This window comes from Scyliorhinus torazame, chromosome 18 (assembly GCF_047496885.1).
Source record: "Scyliorhinus torazame isolate Kashiwa2021f chromosome 18, sScyTor2.1, whole genome shotgun sequence".
Classification (NCBI taxonomy): Eukaryota; Metazoa; Chordata; class Chondrichthyes; order Carcharhiniformes; family Scyliorhinidae; genus Scyliorhinus; species Scyliorhinus torazame.
In genome coordinates this window covers 44,142,378-44,152,649 of record NC_092724.1, presented here as the reverse complement: position 1 = coordinate 44,152,649, position 10,272 = coordinate 44,142,378, and the positions used below count along the sequence as shown (strand labels likewise).

The 10,272-nt window shown below is 49.5% G+C and overlaps 1 protein-coding gene across 3 annotated transcripts in view; it reads left to right on the top strand.

Moving 5' to 3' along the window:
* Positions 1-5,447: 5,447 nt before the first annotated feature.
* LOC140395177 (phospholipid-transporting ATPase ABCA1-like) overlaps positions 5,448-10,272 on the top strand; it is a 246,267-nt gene continuing 241,442 nt past the window's right edge. For 2 of the 3 annotated variants that reach the window (XM_072482684.1, XM_072482682.1), the window contains exon 1: positions 5,454-5,525. The gene's annotated coding sequence lies outside the window, so the exon portion shown is untranslated. Of the gene's footprint in view, positions 5,526-10,272 lie in introns of all 3 variants that reach the window. The other variant, XM_072482683.1, reaches the window with a different exon arrangement.

Sequence of the window (10,272 nt, the reverse complement as noted above, 5' to 3'; positions counted from 1 at the left end):
GATAATCACCCTCCAGTCCTGGAACCAACTATGGCAGCAATTTGGCCTGACCAAAATGTCGGACAAAGCTCCCATCTGCAACAACCATAGGTTCACACCAGCACTGACTGACGCCACCTTCAAAAGGTGGGGGCAGGACGGAGGGACATTGAAAGTTAGGGACCTATATAAGAACGGCAGGATCGCAACACTGGACGAACTGACGGAGAAATTCCAGCTAGCCAGGGGGAACGAGCTAAGGTACCTGCAACTCAAAAACTTCCTATGAAAGGAGACAAAGACGTACCCACAACCGCCACAACAGACATTACTGGAAGAGTTACTGGACGCAAACATCCTAGATAAAGAAAACTGTAGTGACATGTATGAACGACTAGTAGAAAGGGCCGACACCGTACTGGACGCAACAAGAAAGAAATAGGAGGAAGACCTGGGGATCGAGATAGGGTGGGGACTCTGGAGCGAAGCATTGCATAGGGTCAACTCCACCTCCACGTGCGCAAGGCTCAACTTGACGCATCTAAAAGTGGTACATATAGCCCACTTAACAAGAACCCGAATGAGTAGGTTCTTCCCGGAGGTGGAGGATAGATGTGAACGGTGCCAAGGAGGCCCAGCCAACCACGCCCACATGTTCTGGTCTTGACCCAGACTTGCGGGGTACTGGACAGCTTTCTTTGAGGCAATGTCCATAGTGGTGGGGATGAGGGTGGAGCCATGCGGGGAAACAGCTAAACCTAAGAGAAAAGAAAGGCGAACCACAGGAGAAGGGGAGGGGGGGAAGGGAGGCAGATGGGGGGGGGGGGGGGGGGGGGGGGGAGGGGGGGGAAGAGGGAGGAGACAGGGAACAATAGAGGAGAACCAGAGAGGGAGGGGGTTGAGAGGCAAGGGAATGATAGCCGGAAGGAGAGCACAGGAAACAATAACAAACTTGGCAAATGCAGGAACAGACAGCAAGGAAAATACGGACGAAAAACGGGACGAACGGCCGAAGCGGAGGTGAATGCGAGACGACAACGGCAGCGAAAACCATCCGGGAGAAGCAAGTAACAACACCAACAACCAGATCCATTCTGATATTGCCCTCTCTGTATTGGACATAACTAATGTAATTGTTTCTCCGGCACCCAAATGTATATGTACCTCCCCAGTTTCCCCCCTTCACACACAAACAGGTGCCTACTTATGTGTTAAAAATAATATTGCTAACTGTACAGAGTTGCTCTTGTTGAGCTAGTGCACAATATCGTACCAGGTTTTTTTTCTTTAGTTTTCTTCTCTTCTATGTATATATATTTTATTCTGTGTACATAACTGTAAATATACTTTGTTCAAAAACCCAATAAAAAACATTTATAAAAAGAAAAAAGATGTGAAGACCAGATAACACAACCACAGTATTGCAATGAACTTTCTTAAAAGAAAGCATTGAATTTATATTGCAGTTTTCACAAATTTGGGATGTCCTTGGTTTAACGTCTCATTTGAAAGATTGCACCTCCGAAAGTACAGCACTCCCTCAGGAATGCACAGCAGTGTCAGCCTAGATTTTGTGCTCAAATCTCTGGAGTGTGGATATGACTTTAAGGTAATAATGCTGTCACTCAGTCAAGCTGACCAGTGTAGGATTTTGGGAGAAAGGCAACCTTATTGAGACATTTAGGATTCTCAGGGGGCTTGACAGGGTAGATGCTGAGAGGTTGTTTCCCCTTAAGAACATAAGAACTAGGAGCAGGAGTAGGCCATCTGGCCCCTCGAGCCTGCTCCGCCATTCAATGAGATCATGGCTGATCTTTTGTGGACTCAGCTCCACTTTCCGGCCCGAACACCATAACCCTTAATCCCTTTATTCTTCAAAAAACTATCTATCTTTATCTTAAAAACATTCAATGAAGGAGCCTCTACTGCTTCACTGGGCAAGGAATTCCATAGATTCACAACCCTTTGGGTGAAGAAGTTCCTCCTAAACTCAGTCCTAAATCTACTTCCCCTTATTTTGAGGATATGCCCCCTAGTTAAGCTTTCACCCGCCAGTGGAAACAACCTGCCCGCATCTAACCTATCTATTCCCTTCATAATTTTATATGTTTCTATAAGATCCCCCCTCATCCTTCTAAATTCTAACGAGTACAGTCCCAGTCTACTCAACCTCTCCTCGTAATTCAACCCCTTCAGCTCTGGGATTAACCTAGTGAATCTCCTCTGCACACCCTCCAGTGCCAGTACGTCCTTTCTCAAGTAAGGAGACCAAAACTGAACACAATACTCCAGGTGTGGCCTCACTAACACCTTATACAATTGCAGCATAGCCTCCCTAGTCTTAAACTCCATCCCTCTAGCAATGAAGGACAAAATTCCATTTGCCTTCTTAATCACCTGTTGCACCTGTAAACCAACTTTTTGCGACTCATGCACTAGCACACCCAGGTCTCTCTGCACAGCAGCATGTTTTAATATTTTATCATTTAAATAATAATCCCTTTTGCTGCTATTCCTACCAAACTGGATAACCTCACATTTGTCAACATCGTATTCCATCTGCCAGACCCTAGCCCATTCACTTAGCCTATCCAAATCCCTCTGCAGACTTCCAGTATCCTCTGCACTTTTTGCTTTACCACTCATCTTAGTGTCGTCTGCAAACTTGGACACATTGCCCTTGGTCCCCAACTCTAAATCATCTATGTAAATTGTGAACAATTGTGGGCCCAACACTGATCCCTGAGGGACACCACTAGTTACAGATTGCCAACCAGAGAAACACCCATTAATCCCCACTCTTTGCTTTCTATTAATTAACCAATCCTCTATCCATGCTACTACTTTCCCCTTAATGCCTTGCATCTTTATCTTATGCAGCAACCTTTTGTGTGGCACCTTGTCAAAGGCTTTCTGGAAATCCAGATATTGTGGGTGAGTCTAGGACCAGAGGGCATAAGCTTAGAGTAAAGGATCTCCCATTTAAGACAGAGATGAGGAGGAATTTTGTCTCTCAGAGGGGAGTAAATCTGTGGAATTTTTTATTGCAGAGGGCTGTAGAGGTTGGGTTGTAAAGTATGTTCAAGGCTGAGATAGGCAGATTTTTAATCAGTATGGGAATTGGGTGTGATTCTCCGAACCCCGCGCCGGGCCGGAGAATCGCTGCAATGCCGCCCCGAGGTGCGGAGAATCGGCGGCATTTGCGCCGGCGCGTTTGGCGCGGCGCCGGTCGCGGGGCGCTGTACACGGCGGGGCCGCCAATTCTCCGGCCCGAATGGGCCGAGTGGCCGCTCGAAAAAGCAGACCCCTGCCGCCGCCGTCCACACCTGGTCGCTGCCGGCGGGAGCTCTGCACACGGGTTGGGGGGCGGCCTGTGAGGGGGGGGGGGGCGGCTCTGTCCCCAGGGGGGGGCCTCCGATGGGGTCTGGTCCGCGATCGGGGCCCATCGATCGGCGGGCCTGACCTCTCCCCCCCGGGCCTACTTTGTTGCATGTCCGACCCCAGAACACCCACGCCATGTTGCGTTGGGGCCGGAGTGTTCAGTAAAGCCACCGTGCATGCGTGGGTTGGCACCGCCCCCCGTGCACGCCAGGAAGTAAGGCTGGAGCGGCATGAACCGCTCCAGCGCCGGGCTGGACCCCTGTGGAGGCCAGAATCCCTACTGCCCGCGCCCGTTTCGCACCGTCGTGAAACATGACGGTGTTCACGACGGTGCAGACACTCTGTCCCGCGATTGGAGAATCGCGCCCATGTTATTGGGATAAGGCAAGAAAGTGAAGTTGAGGATTATCACATCAGATCAGTCATAATCTCATTGAATAGCAGAGCAGTAGCAATGGGCTGAATGGCTTCTATGGTCTTATAGTCTAATTTGAAACAGCAGGAATACTAAGAAAATATATTTTAAGATATTGTAAATCTATTATGATAATTTTTGTCTGCCAGCATTTTCTGATTGATCGATGGGTTAATTTGGAGGGTGGAGCCTGAAGCATGCACACTGGCTACTGGGCTCCCCCTCTTTATTGCTCCCCAGTCTCAATAACTGGGCTCACGGCTTTCATTACTCTCCAGCCTTGGTTACTGGGCTCTGGCTGCTCCTCAGCCTCCCACTGACAGCTCTGGTCTACGATGGGGATAGTAGAGGGCAGCACGGTAGCACAGTGGGTAGCACTGCTGCTTCACAGCTCTCGGGTCCCAGGTTCGATTCCTGGCTTGGGTTACTGCCTGCGCGGAGTCTGCACATTCTACCTGTGTCTGCGTGGGTTTCCTCCGGGTGCTCCAGTTTCCTCCCACAAGTCCCAAAAAACCTGCTGTTAGGTGAATTGGACATTCTGAATTCTCCCTCCGTGAACCCGAACAAACGCTGGAGTATGGTGACTAGGGGCTTTTCACAGTAACTTCATTGCAATGTATAAGCCTACTTGTGATACTAATAAAGATTATTATTATTATAGAACAGCATGGGGGCAGAATTGCATGGAAGGGAGGGAGGAGGTGGATGGCAATGGAGGGGGTGAGGGGCAACCAGGGAGGAGATGGCAGCATAAAGTTGATGGGTTGGGGTGTAGCACTGAAGAAACGCCATGCGATGGAGGGGTGGGGGTCAACATAAGGGAGGCGGGGCAGAGTAGTATAGAAGGGAAGGAGAGAAAGTGTGGGGTCGCATGGGGGATTGGCATGAGAGGGAGTGAGGGGATGTTCATATCTTATTAATTATGTTAAGGTTTAATGGCAATTACATTGTTAATCAGTCGATGTGTATTTGTACATCGATAAATGGGGATAGCTGGGACACTGGGAGATTTGAATAGTGTTGACTGTGAACTAAGTCAATAAACACTTTCAAACAAAGAAAGCAACTGTGTCTTAGTTTTAGCTTCACCAACTGGTATGGATCTGATTGACTGGCAGAAGACAGCAAGAGGGAGGAGGGGGGTTAGCATTGGGAGACGGAGTGGGAGGTGAATGGCAATGGGGATAGCATGGAAGGGAGAGAGGCATGCCATGGGAGCGAGGGATGGCGTGGGACGATGGGAGGGGTTGGATGGGAGTGGGCGATATGGAAAAAAGATGGGATGACATGCGAGAGATGGAGATGTCACTGGAAGATGAGATGTGATGGGTATCCAAAGAGGTACTGTCCATAAGAATGTTAATTTCAGCACCAACACCCTGCAGCTCTCAGCTACTGCAAATTAATTTCCTCTTTGCACCAAGCCTCACTTGAGTTTGGGACTGAACCCTCAACTCAACAGAATTCTCCCGTCGGAGGCTTCCAATATTACCCAATCAGAGGGAGGCTCGAGTGTTGCAGTGTTGAGCCAATGCCGGTTATTGGCAGGTTAACCAGCCAATGGAAGCGCGGGATGGGCGGGCGGGAGCGCTGGGCCTGAGCCTATGGGAGTGCGGCGGTGGGGCTGGATTCGGGGAAGCACGGGTTAGTGAGAGCGAGAGACTGACTGGGGGGGGAGCAGAGATTCGAGTTTAATGCCTCGAGCAGGACAGGATGGAGGTAGGGACAGCTGCGCGCTAAAACAAAACAGGTACAAATGGTGTGTTTGTCAACAGCCTCGAAAGGTTTAAGTGAAGCTGCTTATAAATAATTTACAGGCGATGCAGGAAGGGCTTGAGGGAGATGCTGTCAGCCTCCAGCCTGCCACCGATATTGTTGCATTAGATTTTATTACAGTCGCATGAGGGGATTTGTCCTTCAGATTCTTTATACAGTAGAACTAATGTCCATTGATGCTCCATGTCAAAGTGTCAATTTTTGATGTAATTCCTAAATACTGTGGGAAAAGGTGTTGCCTTCCCCTCTTATTAAAGTGTTATTTTTTTAAACAAGATACATCTTATAAACGTATTTGTAATTTTATGTAAAAAATATATTTGGAAACCAATTCTAGATTAATTTACATCGTTACCTATTATAAATGCATACTGTGTTGCCTTTACTTCATAGAAATTATTATGTATTGCTATTATATAATGCACACTTCCAAATGTAAATTCATTTGGACTTGTACATTTTTCAAAAGTTTCTTACTGTATGTGTATTTTTAAAGTGCTTTTAGGGTCTCTAAAATTTAGATTTTTTTTTCCCCCCATGTAATGTTTGCTGGTTCTGTTGTTTGAGCTAGTCACTGCCACAATCTCTAGTTTTAATTGTGATGGCGTCAGTGTCTCTTTTAAATCGGTGGTAAGGGTCGGGAGTGTAGCATCCATGTTGGTAAGTAAACAGGCATGCAAAGAGCAGAAGGTCCCACCCAGCTTTGATCCTTGGTTGTTGTGAAGTTAGCTGATGTTACCTGGGAGAGCAGTTGGGCACTATGATTGGCTTTGGTGCCCCTGGGATAAAATCTGATCAGGAGCAAGTGCTGCTCCTGAAAGCTGTTCAGTGACCTTTGCTGAAACATGCCTGTTTGCAGATGTCACATTAAGACATGATGAGACTTGGCTGTGAAGTTTTCAGTGATCCCTCTCTGGGCTTACATGTGTGGATGCTCAATTAGGTGAAGTACGAGGGAGGTGAAGCCTGTTCTTCAACATGAGTTTGTGCCTTCTGGAGAAGAAAGTAGGAAATGAGTAGTTAAAAAAGGACGAGACTCTGGCAGCATGGTGGTGCAGTGGTTATCCCTGCTGCCTCACGCTGCTGAGGACCTGGGTTCGATACCGGCCCCGGGTCACTGTCCGTGTGGAGTTTGCACATTCTCCCATGTCTGTGTGGGTCTCACTCTCACAGCCCAAAAGGATGTGCAGGATAGGTGGACCGCCATGTTAAATTGAAGGAAAAAAATAATTGGGTACTTTAAATTTTTTTTTTTAAAAGGATGTGACTGTCACTATAAAGTGGCAGCTGTAGTGAGTTTGTGTTTACAATGTGCATTGGGAGTACTTTATTCTAATGTTGCTGCCTTCGGGGGTAGCTAACTCTTTCAGCTGGGTGTAACTCATGGTCTTGGTTATAAGACCAACAGTCCCACTCCAGGTGGGTCACATCATTAGCTGTGTTTGAGGGTGTGACTATTTGTGCTAGATTGAGGGAGTCTGGGTGAAGTAATGACTGTCTAGCTTGAGGTATATTTAGTGTAGTCTGTAAACATACATTATACTCAATTTACTAAATTTGGTGCTGAAATATAATAACAGGACATCAGTACTGTACTGGCTTTAATTTGCAAATAAAAATAAATTAACTGTTGGGTGACTGATTCAGTGGGCAAGACATTGACCTTTAACTTCTGTGACCTGAGTTAAAATACAGTCCAGGTGGCACCAATGAAAGTCTTCTCTCTATCTCTGCTTCAAAGATTACATTTTAAATGCATTTATTCAGTGCTTAGTGATATGAAACTGTAGCTCAATATTGTCCCTAATTTGGCATTAAACTGCCACTCGCTGAGAAGGGGCGCACCGAGCCAGGTGTGTGGAATGATTAATGTCGCTGTCCTCCTGCAGGACGAAGGGGCATTACTCTGCATCCAGCCCAATGTACCTATCAGGGGAGCAATCAATCAAACCGTTTCGATGGGGCTTTGCTAACACCAAGCCCATACAGTTTGCATTTATATAGCATCTTTAAACAATAAAATTATCCAAGACACTCCCAAGTGCATTATAGAGTTATTTCCACGCCAAATCACCTAAGGGAATAATAGTGTAGGTGACGGAAAGCTTTGTATCAAAACAGTGGCGCCTAAAGGCGAAAGCGGCAAAGAGGCTCCAGGGAGGGAAGTCCAGACCGTGAGACCTTGGCAGCTGAAGACTTACCAACCAATGTTTGGAACAGTTAAAATGGGGGCTGTTCAGGTGGTCCGTTGAATCTGAGGAGTACAGGTAACTCTTGAGGGTTGTGGTGATGGAGGAAATTCAAGATAGGGAGAGGGGCGAGGCCATGGAGGGATTTGAAGACCCAGGCTGAGCATTTTAAAATCAAGATGTTGCTTAAACAGGAACCAGTGCAAGTTAGACAGCACAGGCGTGATGGGTAAACAGGACTTGGTGTGAAGTAGGAGATGAGTTGCATAATTTTTGATGATCTCAAGTTTATGTAGGGAAAAATGTGGGGGACAGGCCAAGAGTGCACCAGGGGTTGGTTAGTTCTGTTGGATGGACAACTGGTTTGTGTTGATGAGGCAGGGCGGAGTCAGGCAATGTTGAGAGTATGAAATAGGTAGTCTTGGTGATGGTGGTAGGATGTGGTCAAAGTCTCATCCTGGGGTCAGAAACGACACCCAAGGTTCAGAACAGTCTGGATGAGCCAGAGCCAAATGACACCAAGGTTTTATTGGACAGAAATATCTATGTCAAACAAGCAGTTTGGCAGTTCAGAGATAATGAGCGTGATCTAACGGCCTCTTCGTGCCGGACGTGGTGGCCCGAGGCGGCAGAAAAATCTCACGAGACCCTCGATGCTTGAGACGTCAAGGAGATGAAACCTCGCGAGACGTCACAATCAAGATCTCGTGGCTCATTTAAATATGCTTGTGCCGTATTCTCCCGGGTCCCGGAAAGTCACCAGTGTCGCCTTGACCGGACACCATTTAGTATTGGCCCACGCAAACGTGGACCAGGTGTAACGGCACCTCCGGGGGGCGAGGGGGGGGGGGGGGGGAAATCTCCCAGGCCTTTGAAGAATGCTAGGTGGTCAGGGACAGGGCAGGGTGGCATGTTGTGCTGGGAGTTTCGCTCTGGCGCTATCGGCGAGTTCCCCACTGATTTCTAACCACATGTGAGTTTATTTGGGCCCTGGAGAGTTTCTCACTGGGCTAGCCCGCACTTAGGGTGCGATCCTCTGACCACGCTGCACCAGAAAAGCAGCTTGCCATGGCGCAGCGTGACCGGTGAAAACTGGGAGACATGGGGCGGGATTCACCCAATGTGAGTCTAAGTGCCGACGCCGGAGTAAAAACTGGAGTGTTTTACTCCGGCATCGGCGCCCGTTCCCAGACCCCTATTCTCCCCCCTCCGTGGGGCTAGCCGGCGCCAACTAGCGCATGCACGGTGGCCGTCTTCCCCCAGGCCGCCCCGCACAAACATGGCAGATGGATCCAGGCTCGCCGGCGGAAGAAAGGCCCCCCGACAGACAGGCTGGCCTGCCGATCCGTTGGTCCCGATCACGTACCAGGCCACTCGGGAGGCCCCCCCCCCCCCTCCAAAGGCCCCCCCCCCCAAGCCTTCACGACGAGTACCCGCCGGCAGCGACCAGGTGAGGACGGTGCCGGCGGGACTAGGCCGTTTACGTGCGGCCGCTCGGCCCATCCGGGCTGGAGAATTGCCGCTCGCCGTTTGCGGCGATACTCTGAGCGTCCCGCCGCGATTTTCGAGGCACTGGTTTCGGGGGGGTGGGAGAATCGCGTGCGGGAGTCAGGGCGGCGTGGTGCGATTCGTGCGGTGCCCAGGCGATTCTCCCACCTGGCCCGGGGGGGGGGGGGGAGAATACTGCCCCCCGCTCCTGGGATCTGCCTGGCTTGCAACGCCTCGCGAGATCCATCGCGATCTTGATCTTTCAAGGTGAATCCCACCCACAATGTGTGGGATCACTTTTTAGCAAATCTTCATATTAGAGCGAGGCAGTAAGCCTCACTCTAATATGCAGATTCACGAGGTACCTGGTGTTTTAGGATTTGATCCCTTTTCCTTGGAGACCTAGGCGAGCGCCGATTGGTAATGGTCCCTACAAATGGGGACCAGACGGAACGGCACTTGTGGGGGTCTCCAAGGTGATGTCTGGCACTGCCAAGGGGACTTTGTACCCTTTTGGGAAGATTGCGCTCTTGGGGTGGAATTTATCAGCTGTACACACCAGCGGAATATTCCGGTCCCACCAATGGCGCATGGGTTTCCCAGTGTCAAGGGAAATCCCGTTCACAATGGCGTGACCAGCAAGTTATGCTGGCGGGGCGACTCCGCTGCCAAAAAAACACGGCGAGTTGGTCAGTCAATTCCGCCCTTGGAACTATTTTCATCACTGGGGAGCTGAATTCACTGGACAGACCGCTTCTTTCAAAATTGGGCCACCATTTTAAAAGGGTGCCCTGATCTCTAAGTGGGCTTGAGGGTCCTCCACACACCTCACCCATGGGCAATATCACTCCCCCCTCTTCCCCCCCCCCCCCCCCCCACACACACACACACACACATGGGCACTACCCCAGACCCCCTCAATTGATGACACCCTGCTATGGGGTCCCTGAGAGCTCCGCTTTTCAGGCTTCCCCACACCCCCTTTCCGGCCCCACACCACTTTCCAGAACCCCCACCCTTCATCCCCCCCTCCCAAACCTGCCG